Source organism: Plecotus auritus (genome assembly GCF_963455305.1).
Source record: "Plecotus auritus genome assembly, chromosome: 9".
Lineage (NCBI taxonomy): Eukaryota > Metazoa > Chordata > Mammalia > Chiroptera > Vespertilionidae > Plecotus > Plecotus auritus.
The window spans coordinates 100,232,263-100,248,315 of record NC_137783.1 but is presented as its reverse complement, the minus strand read 5'-3'; the positions used below and the strand labels follow the sequence as shown (position 1 = coordinate 100,248,315).

The window sequence follows — 16,053 nt, the reverse complement described above, 5'->3', positions numbered from 1 at the left end:
AGCAGAAAATGCTGACTGGAGTTTCCCCAATTAAACAACTCAGTTTGATCATCTTTCTGTGAAGCCCTGATAAGCAAGTCCCAATTCAAGGTGTCTACCCAGGTTTTAATGTCCCAAATTTGATTGAGCAAACAACACAGACCAAAGATCAACAAACATCTGATAGATCCTCCTAAAAGAAAACAAACAGCCCTATCTGGTTTTGCTCAGTGGATAGAGCATCTGCCTGCGGACTGAAGGGTCCTGGGTTCGATTCCAGTCAAGGGCATATGCCCCGGTTGCGGGCTCAATCCCCAGTAGGGGGCGGGAATTTCATCATTGATGTTTCTATCTCTCTCTCTCCCTTCCCTTTCCTCTCTGAAATCAATAAAAATATATTTTTTAAAAATCTATAATAATAAAAGCATAATATGCTAATTAGACTGGACAACCTTATGGACGAAGCCAGGGCTGCGAGGGAAGCCCGGGTCATGGGTGCCAGAGGGAAGCCTGTGCTGGCAGCCAGGGGAAGAAAGGCCTACTCTTGCATAAATTTCGTGCATCGGGCCTCTAGTATATTAATAAAAGATAACGAACAAAAACTTGGATTAGGCAGAGATAAAATAGGGAAAAGAAAACTTCAAAAAATAATCATTAATAGACTGTGAAAGATGAGAAGATATTGTAGTATATGTTAAAATGTGGTTCAAAGAACAAAACTGATCTAAAACATGATGGCAGAAATCAAAAGCTGAGTAGAAAGATGAAGTGAGAAAATCACTCATAAAGTAAAGCAAAATGACAGAGATGGACTATTTAAACAAAATCAGATGACCCATCCAGCAAGTCCAATATCTGAAGAACAGGACTTCTAGAAAGAAAAATCAGAGACAATAGAAGAAAGAAGATAATTATTAAGATAAATTAGGGCACTTTTCCAAACAAGAAGGACATGTGTTTTCAGACTTAAATAAACCTCATTAGTACCTAGCCAAAGGACAAATATCCACAAAATATGCAAAGATCATCACAAAATTCTAGAATACTGATGAAAAGATACTATCTCACAAGCTTCCTGAGGGAAGGGTGAAGGGCTTGAAGAGAGACAGGTCACATAAAGAAGGAACAGAAATTATAATGACAATTAACTCAATAGCAATATTTGAAGCCAGAAAAGAGTGAGAAATATCTTCAAATTTCTGAAGAAAAATACTTTCAAACCTACAATTCTATAACTAGACTAAGTGTTAAATAAGCGTGAAGTCATTTCCAGACATGAAAGATCTCACAAAATGTATTTTATATGAATCTCTTATAAACACATTACTGGATGCCCTGCCAAATATAAGAATAAACCAAGAAGGAAGAAGAGATGGTATATAGGAAATAAGAGTTCCAACTCAAGAGGTAAAGAAATCCCCAGGATGATGGTAAAGAAAGATCTCAGGAAACACATTTAACATTGTCATAGATTTTGAAATTAAATTAGTGATTGATACATAAAAAAATAAGCAAATGAAAAAAATCAAGTTATTGACTGCAGGGGGAAAACCAGTGGGGATATTTAAAGTAATTAGATTATACTATACTACATGGCTTAGCTGTATGTTAGGTTTGAATAGTTGTACTAATACACACACACACACAGACATACACACCATTGATCTAACCCAGTGGTCGGCAAACTCATTAGTCAACAGAGCCAAATATCAACAGTACAACGATTGAAATTTCTTTTGAGAGCCAAATTTTTTAAACTTAAACTTCTTCTAATGCCACTTCTTCAAAATAGACTCGCCCAGGCCGTGGTATTTTGTGGAAGAGCCACACTCAAGGGGCCAAAGGCCGCATGTGGCTCACAAGCCGCAGTTTGCTGACCACTGATCTAACCAAACCTATTCTTATTCAGAAGATGAAGTTAGGAAGCAAAAATTGATGCTGGGAGGATGGGATTTCCTATGAAAGACAACAATATCTCCATCTTCCAGGGTTGGAAGTTAACAAATAATCCTTTTAAAAATGCACACACAAAAAAGATAAGAGGTGGATGTATAAGTGTGTTACATAGTGATAGAGACTCAGCTATAAGAATTAAAAGTGGTGGGAAAACCAAGATGGCGACATAGGTAAACACCTGAACTTGATGCCTCACACAACCACTTCAAAACTACAACTAAAAGACAAAACAGACATCATCCAGAACCACAGGAAGGCTGGCTGAGTGGAAATTCTACAACTAGAAGGAAAAAGAAAAGCACACTGAGACTCAGAGGAAGTGGGAAGTAAAGTGCAGAGGTACAGAGGCACATACAGCGAGGGCTGGCAACTGAGTATGTTGTTGTCTTTCTCAATCCAGAGGAAGACACAAGCTCCTGACTGCTCTGACCTCCAGTTCTGGGCAAGACTCTGGGGACCCAGACTCATACAGGAAGAAACTGGACTGTCTGGCATCAGGCAGAACTTGAGGGTGGCTTTCTCTCAGAGGTGCTTGCAGTGATTACCAAGGGACACTGAGACCCGGGGGCCTCTTAGGGCAGGGCTGATGGGAAGCTATTGGTGTTTGCTCCACCCTGAGACCCTGCCCCACCCAAGCTGTGCACAGAGGCTTTTGCATATGAATGGCCTGGTCCTTTGAAATCTAAAATTCACTAACAAACTGCAGCTGAGTCAGAGAGACCCAGAACATCAAAAAGAAGGCCCAAAGCTCCACAGCAGCTTGCATTGCTTCACAGCTGGGCCTCATCTGGGCACCTCCAAACCCCAAACAAAGAAGAGGAATCTGAAGATCTCTCGTAGCTCCTGCTGGGTGGCCTTAGGCAGAGGCTAAATTAGCACCTCCTTGGAGATCCAAGAGCCAGTGTACCCAGTGGTCAGAGTGGGACCATCCAGATTACAACTCTTCAGATCCATTAGGGACACACTCAGGGGGCAGATTCAGTGAGCACCAAAGCCCCACTGAAGCAAGTCTTGCCTCATAAGGGTGTCTTCAGCACAGAAGTTCTCCCAGCATAGACACAGCTGATCCTCACAGCCAAATGGCCTGGAAGTCAATTCCTCCCACTGATACCAACAACAATCAAGGCTTAACTACAACAAGACTGTGCACACAGCCCACAAGGGGTGCACCAAGAGTGTCCATTTCAGGTAACTGGGGAGGCTGAGCCACTGGGCCCTATAGGACACCTAGCACACAAAGCCACTCTATCAACACAGGGAAACAACCAAAATGCAGAGACAAAGAAACGGGTCACAAATGACAGAAATGGAGGATATAGAGTTCAAAACCACAGTTATAAGGTTTTTCAAGAATTTTCTAGAAACCACAGATAAATTTACCGAGACCCTCGAGGATATGAAAAAGGACCAACTAGAAACTAAGCATACACTGACTGAAATAAAGAATAATATACAGAAATCCAACAGCAGACTAGAGGACTGCAAGAATCAAGTCAAAGATTTGAAATACAAAGAAGCAAAAAACACTCAACTGCAAAAGCAAAAGGAAAAAAGAATCCAAAAATATGAAGATATTGTAAGGATCCTCTGGGACAACTTCAAGCGTACCAACATCCAAATTATGGGGGTGCCAGAAGAAGAGAGAGAGCAAGATATTGAAAACCTATTTGAAGAAATAATGACAGAAAACTTTCCCAACCTGGTGAAAGAAATAGACTTACAAGTCCAGGAAGCACACAGAACCCCAAACAAAAGGAATCCAAAGAGGACCACACCAAGACACATCATCATTAAAATGCCAAGAGCAAAAGACAAAGAGAGAATCTTAAAAGCAGCAAGAGAAAAACAGTTAGTTACCTATAAGGGAGTACCCATACGATTGTCAGCTGATTTCTCAACAGAAACTATGCAGGCCAGACGGGAGTGGCAAGAACTATTCAAAATGATGAATAGCAAGAACCTACAACCAAGATTACTCTACCCAGCAAAGCTATCATGCAGAATTGAAGGGTAGAGAAAGAGCTTCACAGATAAGAAAAATCTAAAGGAGTTCATCACTGCCAAACCAGTATTATATGAAATGCTGAAAGGTATTCTTTAAGAAGAGGAAGAAAAAGGTAAAGATAAAAATTATGAACAACAAATACTTATCTATCAACAAGTGAATCTAAAAATCAAGTGAAAAAAATCTGATGAACAGAATAAACTGGTGAATATAATAGAATCAGGGGCAAAGAAAGGGAGTGGACTGACAAATCTCGGGGAGAAAGGGGTGTGGGGGTTGCAGGAAGAGACTGGACAAAAATCATACACCTATGGATGAGGACAGTGCGGGCGGGGGGGGAGTAAGGGCATGGGGTGGAATGGGAACCAGGTGGAGGGGAGCTAGGGGGGGAAAAAGAGGAACAACTTTAATAATCTGAACAATAAAGATTTATTTTAAAAAAAAGAATTAAAAGTGGTTACTTCTGGGGAACAAGAGATGTCAAGAAGAAGAATCAAGGTCTACAGTGTTAGACCTGAACTTATAAAAATATCTGAAGCATTAAACTGTGCACATTTCTAGTATAACTCATATTTAAAAAGTGAAAATAAAATTTAAAATTATTGATAGAAACAACTATGTATCTAAATCCAGAACAGAATATTGTTTTTGAATTGTAACTTGTAAAAACTAAATCTAAAAGGTCACTATTTCACTTGGAGGAATCACAGGTCTGTTTAGGTACTTTCTTGTTACTCATTTTTCCCTATCCCTCTTCTGTTCTGCCTAACCACCCAACATGCTCCTAAAGCAAAAGAGAATAAAGAAGTGATTCACAACTTTCAATCTATTAGTATCATAGAACTTTAAGGCTAAAGCAACCTCATGTCTTAAAAACATTATTATAACACAAAGTAAACATTGATATAAATTAAACTTGACAAAATTTTCCAAGTGTTTATTGATTTCTATGTACCAACCACACTAATCCAATATCACCTATTTATTTGTATATGCAATTACTGCAAACCCATGTATACTAAGGTCACTCTCCCACCTGAAAAGACGAAAAGGAAGTCTACAAATTTTCTCAACGTCACTTTCTCATAAAGTCATTATTACTTTTCCCTTGTACCTCAGGGGCATTCCATGTCTCCTACTTTTATAGTTCTTGGGTTTCATCTCATAGAGGCACCAATGCATTTTGCTGTCCTGACAGCCATTTGCCAGGTTCATTATCTAATTTGAGTCTAATTTCTTCAAGGGTTGAATATCATCTTGGTCTTTGGCTTAATTCTTGGTTTGCTGGTACTTTGTTGAGTAACTGCTAAATCAGTTCCAGGAAATGCCATATTTGACTGGTTTTCAAGGTTACTATTTCCATGTCTCTCTTGCTCTCCTCTTTCTCTCTTCTACACATACAAGCACACACACACACGCATATGTTTATGAATACTTTATTTATTCCTCAAATACTTTTGACTAGTCTCTCCCTCATTTCCCACATGTCTTAAAGCAAAGGCCACTACAAAACTGAGAGATAATTAACTCTTGTCCCTTCCTTTTTACAAATGAGAAAAATGAAATGGGGAGATGAAAAATGTCTTGTCTAAGGATTATAATCCAAGACTCTGGATTTTCAGTCTATTACTCTGCATCATGCCATCTATTTTGTTTTTTGAATAAAAATTTTGAGAATGTGTTTTCTATTCACCATCCATCATTGAATAAGAGGCTTTTAAATATTATACATGAAAGTTTGTGGTATATATGCAATATTTATCAAACATTTCGGTACCCAGCACATAGGAAATGCTCAATTAACATTGAATTAAAGATTAAATATTTATTGTGTTTCTATTATGTGCAAGATATTTGCCTAGGCATTAAAGATTTGATTACTGCTTTATTGATATTACAATCCAATATATCAAGGATGATCATCCAAGTACCTTAAAACATTTTAAAATGGGTCTGGATTTTTGCCTTTATTTTTCTTTTCTTTATTCTAAAGTTCCTAACTTTTAAAATTGATAGTGGAGTATAATCCTATGAATTTAATATATTGAAGAATACTTACCAATATTCTTTTTAAATTTTTATTAGTTAGTTGCTCATATGCAAAAGAAATAACTGGTTCAATCAACTTAAATTATACTAGGTTTCTCAAAACAGTTTTGTTGCTGATGCAGTAAAAATAGATTTTCTTTTGGGAGATGTATGTGTTGAACTATAAAGGAAAAGCTATACTTCTGCTTAAAGCATGTGCTTTAAAAATAAAAAGACTTTTAAAAAATTTTTAATGAAATCCTTATGAAAGTTTCTAGATAGTACAATACCGACCCATCCCACACCCCAGCTCAGGCAGTAGTGGGATAAAAATTTCCCGTGATGCCTTGTTAATGTGGCCCTGTTTGCTGTCCAAGACTGAGACTTTAATATCCATGTTCAGTCACCCTTGGGTTTCTTTAAAAAACAAAAATGTTAATGAGCTAGCTAATGAGATTGTCCTTTCCCACCATTTATCAGCGTTTTACTGATCTATTTAGCTGCCTTTGAAAAGCTGGGCTGTGACCCATCTTGCACAAATCACCAAAAACCCATTGGAGAGTAATAGCTTTAGCCCTTTAGAACCAGAAGCTTTGAGATAAAAGAATCTGAATCTCATTACAAACTGCCTGAGCTATCCGTTTAGTCATATCAAAGCCAATTTCATATTGCAGACAAGTGACAAGAAAAAGAAGGAGAGATACGGGCTCTCCACTTGGTGCCTTTTTCTGGGAAACCATGGTATAAATACACAGTACTCTATCTTCATCTGTCACAGCTCGTATAATTCCATATTCTGTTTTGTTCTTGTTTACACAATGTCCTTGCTGAATAATTTTCCCTTTCATTGGCATTTTTGCCATTAACACTGTACGATACTTTATAGTCTGAATTGCTTCAGATAGAGGAGTAACAGAATTTGCCCTTTTTGAAACATAATGAAGGAAGGGAATCATACTTGATATTGATAGATGAGAATTCAAGAAGAGAGTGTAAGCTCCCAGGGAACAAAGGAATATTTATGGAATTATTATGAGTCACAGGTCCAATTTGTTAAATCTGAAGTAAACCTATTACAGTGAGCCATTCAGAGTAAGAGAACTGCACATTGTTTATTCATGACAAAGAACACTGTGAATTTCAATGGAGCAATTTATTCCTTGAGCATGTCCCAGTAATCAAACAATGATTTCAAGCTTTTAAAAAAATTTTATTGAATTTATTGGGGTGACATCCTATATAATAAAGAGGTAATATGCAAATTGACCATCACTCCAACAAACAAGATGGCTGCCCCCATGTCGAAACAAGATGGCTGCCACAAGATGGCCAGCAGGGGAGGGCAGTTGTGGGCAATCAGGCCAGCAGGGAAGGGCAGTTGTGGGCAATCAGGCTTGCAGGGGAGGACAGTGGGGCAGACCCAGGCCTGCAGGAGAGGGTAGTTGCAGGGGACCAGGCCTGCAGGGGAGGGCAGTTGGGAGGGACCAGGCCTGCCAGGGAGGGCAGTTAGGGGCAACAAGGCCAGCAAGGGATGGCAGTTGGGGGCAACCAGGCCTGGAGGGGAGGACAGTTCAGGGTGACCAGACCAGCAGGGGAGGGCAGTTAGGGGTGACCAGGCTGTCAGGGGAGGGCAGTTAGGGGCAACTGGGCCAGCAGGGGAGCAGTTAGGTGTCGATTAGGCTGGCAGGGAAGTGGTTAGGGGGTGATCAGGCTGGCAGGCAGAAGCAGTTAGGGGCAATTAAGCAGGCAGGCAGGCAGGCAGGCAGGCAGTTGGGAGCCAGCAGTCCTGGATTGTGAGAGGGATGTCCAGCTGCCCATTTAGGCCTGATTCCACCAGGATTGGGCCTAAACGGGCAGTCAGACATCCCTCAAGGGGTCCCAGATTGGAGAGGGTGCAGGCTGGGCTGAGGGACACACACCCCCGTGCACGAATTTTGTGCACCGGGCCTCTAGTTGATTAATAAAATTATATAGGTTCCAGGTGTGCAATTCTATAATACATCATCTGTATATTGTATTGTATGTTCACCACCCAAAGTCAAGTCTCCTTCCATCACCATTTATTTCCCATTTACTCTCTTCTACCTCCCCCAGTCCCTTTTCCCTCTTGTAATCACCATACTGTTGTATGTATCTATGAGATTTTTAGGGTGTTTTTTTTTTTTTTTTTTTGCTTAATCCTTTCACCTTTTTCACCCAGCCCCCCAATCCACTTCCCCCTCATAGCTATCAGTTTGTTTTCTACATCTATGAGTCTGTTTCTATTTTGTTTGTTTGTTTTTTAGATTCCACATATAAGTGAAATCAGATGGTACTTGTCTCAAGCTTTTTTTTGTATTTACAGAGACAACATTCTTTCTTTTGCATCTATGAGCTCCAGGAGGACAGGAAACATGTCTGTTTTGCTTACTGTGGTATGCCCTACATCTAGAGCAGTGCCTAGTACACAGCAGACCCTAAATAAAAATGTATTAAATGTATAGTCATTCACTGAGGCCCTTGAAATATTTTTACAAACAAAAGATACAGTATGCACATACACACTAATATATACATACATATATATGTATGTGTATATACACACTTTCATCTTGTCCAATAAAATTTATTTGACTCACTCCTCCCATTCCTGGACAGTTTATTTTCAGAATGTTTGTAAAGGACTTAGAAAACAGGGCATTTTCTAGAAAGTTTCTGGGTTCAGAATTCAGTAGAACCTAAACTTCAAATTCTCATCCTATATAATAAAAGGCTAATATGCAAATAGACTGAACGGCAGAACAATTGAACAACCAGTCGCTATGACATGTGCTGACCACCAGTGGGCACACATGGGACATGGCGGGCCTCGGCTGTGGTGGGATGGTGGAGCAGGTGAGCAGGGGCGCCAGACCAAGGCGGGGCACTGGTTGCTGTCATTGGGGCAAGCCTCTGGTGGTTACTGAAAATTCTTTGCTCGGGGAGGGTGGGGGGCACAGCAGGAGGGGTTGGGTGGGGACATGGAGGATGAGCTGAGACCTGCCCCTGTGTCCTCCGCAGTCTCGCAGACGACAGTTCCTTTCAAGGTGCATGAATTCATGCACTGGGCCCTCAGTGTATAATATTTGGCAATTCACAGAACTTAAGTAGGCCTTATTCTCCTATAAAAAATGATACCAAATAGGTCCTCAATAAATTCTAACTATTAGTATTATTATTTGATGATGTATTTATCTTTTTTTTTTTGAAAAATATATTTTATTGATTTTTTTACAGAGAGGAAGGGAGAGGGATGAAGAGTCAGAAACATCGATGAGAGAGAAACATCAACCAGCTGCCCCCTGCACACTCCCCACTGGGTATGTGCCCGCAACCAAGGCACATGCCCTTGACCGGAATCGAACCTGGGACCCTTGAGTCCGCAGGCCGACGCTCTATCCACTGAGCCAAACCGGTTAGGGTTGATGATGTTTTTAAATGGCCAGGTGGGGAGGCAAGTTGTAGAGCAACCAGTGTTTCCTTTACCCCATGTGTACACCCCAAAATAATGAGGTCTGAGAGCAACTTTTTAGATTCCTTTCCATTTCCCCTCTCCTTTACTTGGATGCAGCACTATTTCAATTGTTTGCATTGGTGTCAATGACTACAGCTTTCCTGATCTAGTTTATTGACTTCCCCTTTCCCTAACACTCTTAAATGTCAATAATGGCTAATTCATCATTCAGCCAAAGGCTCTTTGTGTAAGGATTTAAAGGCTATATAGCTATGTAGTCCTAATCTTATGCCAGGCACTGTTCTAAAGATTATTTTGTTTGACCCTCAAATAATAAGGATACTGTAAGAATTATTCAACATAATTATATGTATAACACATTAAATTGTATAATGTATGTAATGCACTTTGGATGGAGACTGGCACATAGTCAACATTCAATACGCCTTATAGCCATACTTCCTGCCTCTAAGGACTTCAAACCTTAGTCTAAAATCACATGGAGCCAATAAGGGTTTGAAGCAAAGGAGTAACTTGATCAGGTTTTTGTTTCACAAAACTATTCAAGTGATGAAATAATTGAAATGTAGAAAATTGTCAGACTAAATTAATAAGATATCTTAGAGAATATTTTAAAGAAAATCAGTTATATTCATATATGTGTAATTGAAAAGGTTAATAATTATAAATACACATTTTAATGAACATATCAGAATTATTTAAAATTAGCAAAGAGCTTACAATTTTTTTCAGATCAATAAAATGGATTTCTAGTGTTTAGCCAGACATCTTCTTTCTGATGAACACTTGAGCCTGACTGTCCGAACTTCCCATTTCAGACAAAGCTCGGACACCAAAGATATGGCTTTACTATTTGCAGTCATCTGGTCCCGAGACTCTTAGCAGACAGCTACAGAGCCCCCACTATTTGTGTTTGCCCTCCTTTCACCAGATTTCCCATATGGCTTTCAACTTAAGTAATATCTTCTCCAGGCAGTCTTCACTGCCTGCCCCAGATCCCATTCTTCCTCTATTAGTTCCTACAGTCTGTAAATTCTGGGCCATTCATGTATTCACTCATCAGATAACAAATAAATGAGCACTCACTATGTTCCAAGCACTAAATATTACTGCAATATTCCAAGCATGAGAGAATGAGATGTTGAATTAGGACAGTGAAAAGGACAATTATGTTCAAATGGTCCAGGCAAAAACTACAAGATCAGAGCCAGGATAATGTAGCACATTCTATATACTGTCTTAACAAAGTTCACTAATATATCAGTAATGTCTTCCCAACCAGATTGTAAACTCCTAGCAGGAACCAGATACCTGATCTTCAATTCTTTTGAACCTTAACCATAATGTGGCCCTTACTTAGTAGATGATTGATAAATAATTGCTTACTGAATGTACTAGCACATAGATGCAATTAAGAGTGGGATTGTCCTCTCTGTAAGATAATGGTAGAATATTAACAACTTCTTGTTGACTTCCTCGGTTTTAAAAAATGGCATTTCCTCCTAGCTAATTACTTTTTCCTTTTTCTCATCTAAGTTTCTGTTTCAGAACTCACTACTCTGTACTTATCTGAAATTTATACCAGCTTTGCCATTTATTCATGAGAATCAGAAATTGAAACAAACTCCAGGAATGCAATTTCAGAAAATTATTTAGTGAGAAGTAGATGAAACCTTGATCTTCAGATTATACAAAGGCATTGTTATCACACTAATAATTTACACATTTTCATTAAGTTGGCTTTTAACCTGCCATCTCAATGGGTGAAGTTCACTTTAGAATCTTTTTAATGAGTAAATCGTGAAGCTCTATCTAGATAGCTCAATGATGGGTGGTAATTAACATTAGATGAACATAAAGAATTATCTTTGCTCAATGAATGAGTCTTTACTCTATAAATTTCTACCAATGATCCAATATAAGCAGATTAATTTAAGCCTACTTTCTAACAAGCAATTAACAAAACAAGCCATAACTCCTCAAATTCAAAGAGGGAAAATAATTATTCTTTTCAGAGTTGAGAGTGAGATGAGATTAGAAAAAAATACTTTACTAAAATCTGTGCTCTTTCAATATCAATCTGGTCATTATTATAATTTGGTCAAGAAATATTTAATCACATGCCTAATGTGTACACAGTGCTGAGCACTGTGGGAAAAACATGATCAGTACAACGTCGACCCTGCTCTTAACTACCTCACAATCAACTAGAGGCGACATGTACAACAAATAATTGCTTCTCATTGTTGTAATTGTGCTGGGCTATAATTAGAGAGCTGACAGCTCAGGCAATGCTCCTCACTAAGGGGGACATGGTATGACAGAGGAAATAGTACAGGGGGGAGAGAAGCAAGGTGAACAGAAGAATAAGAAACTCTAATGACTTTTGAACTGGGGTAGAGGTGGGAGGTAATATAGAGAAGTATATTACAAACCAAAAAAGGGAAAAGGTGTGCCCTACTCTCCTATACACACAAAACTCCATTTTCTTCCTTCTTTCCCCTATTAAGTGTCTAGGGCTAGGCAAAGCAGATGATTTCAAACTTATATAGAGAGACAGAACATAGAAAAGGATATACCCAGTTGCCACTGGGTCCTAGAAGGACCACAGATGATACCTCCACCTGAACTCTCAGAGAAAATGACAGAGTCCAGGCTCCATGCCAGCTGGCCCATCACACAGGCCAATGGGGAAGCCAACACAAAAAGACACCCTATCTCGTAGCTTTAGATTGAATTCCCCAGAAGTAGACCCTGAGAATAGGATTCACATACAAGTTATTTATTAAAAAGTGTTCCTGCTGAAACCGGTTTGGCTCAGTGGATAAAGCGTCAGCCTGTGGACTGAAAGGTCCCAGGTTCGATTCCGGTCAAGGGCACGTACCTTGGTTGCGGGCACATCCCCAGTAGGAGGTGTGCAGGAGGCAGCTGATCAATGTTTCTAACTCTCTATCCCTCTCCCTTCCTCTCTGTAAAATATCAATAAAATATATATTTTTAAAAAAGTGTTCCTATAAAAAAAATGATACAGCAGTAGAACAGTAGGACTTAAAGGAAAGAGGCCAAGCAAGGGTGCAGTATTTAGCACAATCTGACAGAGGGTATCTCTACTTAAAATATCAGGGCTCTGAAACAGTACAGAAAACATGTAAGAAGTCCCTATAAGGGTCCCAGGGGGCTGGAGTATTTCTATTTCCACAAGCCTCATTCACTGGTTAAGAGCTGCCCCCGGTGGGAGGGGAGAGCCAAAGGAAGGCATTTCCAGAAGCTGAGGGTGTTGCCCCACAGTCACAGGTGGTGGCTGCTGGGAATCAAATGACAGTGACAAAGGAGCACTGGCAGGACTGCCATACTCTCTACTGTGAATGAGGACATCTGGGGTTTGTACAGAATAAGGAATCACAGTGTCTATCACTTAAACATACTAGTGCCAGTTTTCATATATATTTTCTGTTCGTTAAACTTAATGTTTTAATAAGGGTACTGATGAGAAGGTTGAGAACCCAAAGTCGGATGGTCTTTCAAAGGTTCCCAGGACAGTAGGGAGGTAGGACACTGGTCAGTAAAGGCAATTCTATTTATTCATTCACTCTCTCAGAAATATTTATTGAGCATCTACTAAATGCCACATTCTCTCCTCAAAGAGAAGAATTTAGCTTGAACAAAACAGGTATCTCTATCTTCTTGAATCTTACATTCTATTGGTGAGAAAGATAATAGACATACAAATACATTAATATGCAGCACAATATCAGGCAATGATACAAGGTAAGAGTGATGCTGGGAGTGCTTTTTTAATCAGGTGGTCAGAGAAGGCTTCACTGTGAAGTGGCAAGTCAGATGATATCTGAAGGAAAAGTGTTCAAGGCAAGTGGAATAGCAAGTAAAAAAATCTTGAATCAGAAGAACACTTGGCATGTTCAAGGAGCAGAGTAGTTAGAAGTTAGTAAGCTGGGAGATGGGGTGAGGGTGGGGAATGGACGATAAGGGATTACTTCTAAGAAGCAGTGGGGTTGGAGGAGGGGATTGTTGATGCAGATTATTCCATTCCATGGAACTCGTAGCAATTTCTACTGAGCTCATGTTATTACTCAATGTGCAAAATAGAAAGTGATTATCATCATAGGAGTTTGTAAGTAAGAGAAATTATTTGTAGCAGGAGGTGAAAAAAGGCCTCAGAGGGGATATGGCATTAAATTGAGCTTTACAATAATAGAAATTATTTTTTAATTTTTTTAATTTAATAAATCTTTATTGTTCAGATTATTACAATTGTTTCTCCTTTTTCCCCCCATTGCTCCCCTCTACCCGATTCCGACCCCACCCTCTGCCCTTACCTTCCCCCCACTGTCCACATCCATAGGTGTACGATTTTTGTCCAGTCTCTTCCTGCACCCCCCAACCTCTTTCCCCCTGAGAATTATCAGTCCACTCTCTTTCTATGCCCCTGATTCTATTATATTCACCAGTTTATTCTGTTCCTCAGATTGTTAATTCACTTGATTTTTAGGTTCACTTGTTGACAGATATGTATTTGTTGTTCATAATTTTTATCTTTACTTTTTTCTTCTTCCTCTTCTTAAAGAATACCTTTCAGCATTTCATATAATACTGGTTTGGTGGTGATGAACTCCTTTAGCTTTTTCTTATCTGTGAAGCTCTTTATCTGCCCTTCAATTCTGAATGCTAGCTTTGCTGGGTAGAGTAATCTTGGTTGTAGGTTCTTGCTATTCATCATTTTGAATAGTTCTTGCCACTCCCGTCTGGCCTGCATAGTTTCTGTTGAGAAATCAGCTGACAGTCGTATGGGTGCTCCCTTGTAGGTAATTAACTGTTTTTCTCTTGCTGCTTTTAAGATTCTCTCTTTGTCTTTTGCTCTTGGCCTTTTAATTATGATGTGTCTTGGTGTGGTCCTCTTTGGATTCCTTTTGTTTGGGGTTCTGTGCGCTTCCTGGACTTGTAAGTCTATTTCTTTCACCAGGTGGGGGAAGCTTTCGGTCATTATTTCTTCAAATAGGTTTTCAGTATCTTGCTTTCTCTCTTCTTCTGGCACCCCCATAATTCTGATGTTGGTACGCTTGAAATTGTCCCAGAGGCTTCTTACACTATCTTCATATTTTTGGATTCTTTTTTCTTTTTGCTTTTCCAGTTGAGTGTTTTTTGCTTCTTTGTATTTCAAATCTTTGACTTGATTCTTGTGTTCCTCTAGTCTGCTGTTGGGTCTCTGTATAATATTTTTTTATTTCAGTCAGTGTATGTTTAATTTCTAGTTGGTCCTTTTCATATCTTCGAGGGTCTTGCTAAATTTATAGGCCTTTTCTAGGATATTCTTGAACAACCTTATAACCTTATGTGGTTCTGAATTCTATATCCAGTCATTTGTTGTCCTCCATTTCTTTCATTTGTGATGTTTCTTTGTCGCCACATTTTTGCTGCTTCCCTGAGTTGGTAGGGTAGCTTTGTGTGCTAGGTGTCCAATATGGCCCAGTGGGTTGGCCTCCCCAGTTACCTGAGGTGGACACTCTTGGTGCACCCCTTTGTGGACTGTGTGTACAGCCTTGTTGTAGTTAAGTCTTGATTATTGTTGGTATCACTGGGAGGAATTGACCTCCAGGCCAGTTGGCTGTGAGGATCAGTTGTGTCTATGCTGGGAGAAGTTCGGTGCTGGAGACAGCCTTATAGGATCAGACTTGCAAAATTGCAAAAGCTTCTGTGCTCAGCTTGGATGGGGCAGAGTCTCAGGGCAGAGCAGACAGTCTTGGCTTCCAGTCAGCTCTGCCCTTGCGTGCATGCGCCTCCAGACCTCTGCCTTCCGCGGCTCCCCTGAGTTTCCGTCTGACAGTCAAGAGTCCCCCCGTAAGAGCATGGGTCCCCAGGGGCTCGCCCGGAACTGGGGTTCAGTGTAGTCAGAACTGGGGTTCAGTGCAGTCAGGAGCTTTAGACTCCCTTCCACTAGAGAAAGCCTGCGGCAACCTCCTCATTCAGTCTTCTCTGCGAGCACTCGCGCGCGTGCGCGCCTCCAGACCCCTGCCCGCTGCGGCTCCCCCAGTCTCCGTGTGCCTTTCTCTTTACCTGACAGTCCAGACTCCCCCTATATGAGCCTGGGTCCATGGGGTTTCGCCCGCTTCCTTCCCCCTCCCGCCGGAGAAAGTCAGCCAGGCACTCAGCCACCCTTCCTCTCTGTGCGCGTGTCTCTGTACCTCAGCCCTTTGCTGCTCCTCTGATTCTCCATGAGCTTTTTTCTTTCATTCTAGTTGTAGAATTTCCACTCAGCTAGCCTTCCTGTGGTTCTGGATGATGTCCGTTCTGTCTTTTAGCTGTAGTTTTGAAATTGTTGTGTGAGGCAGCAGTTTAGGTGCTTACCTATGCCACCATCTTGGTTTCTCTCATAATAGAATTTATATAAAAACATATGGTAGAAGAAGCCCTGACAAGACAAGGAATTAATAAGAACAGTGGACATAGAGGCATGAAAACATTTAGCATCAAGAGGGAACTGGATCAAATTTAGATTGGCTGGAGTGTGGAATAGCATAAAAATAATTTTGGACTCTATCCTAAATGCCAGAGTTTCCCAATCCAAACAATTCAG

General features: G+C 40.2%; 1 protein-coding gene across 8 annotated transcripts in view; it reads right to left on the bottom strand.

Moving 5' to 3' along the window:
* Positions 1-16,053, bottom strand: part of DLG2 (discs large MAGUK scaffold protein 2) — a 2,053,927-nt gene that overhangs the window by 1,826,859 nt on the left and 211,015 nt on the right. The gene's annotated exons all lie outside the window — the stretch shown is intronic.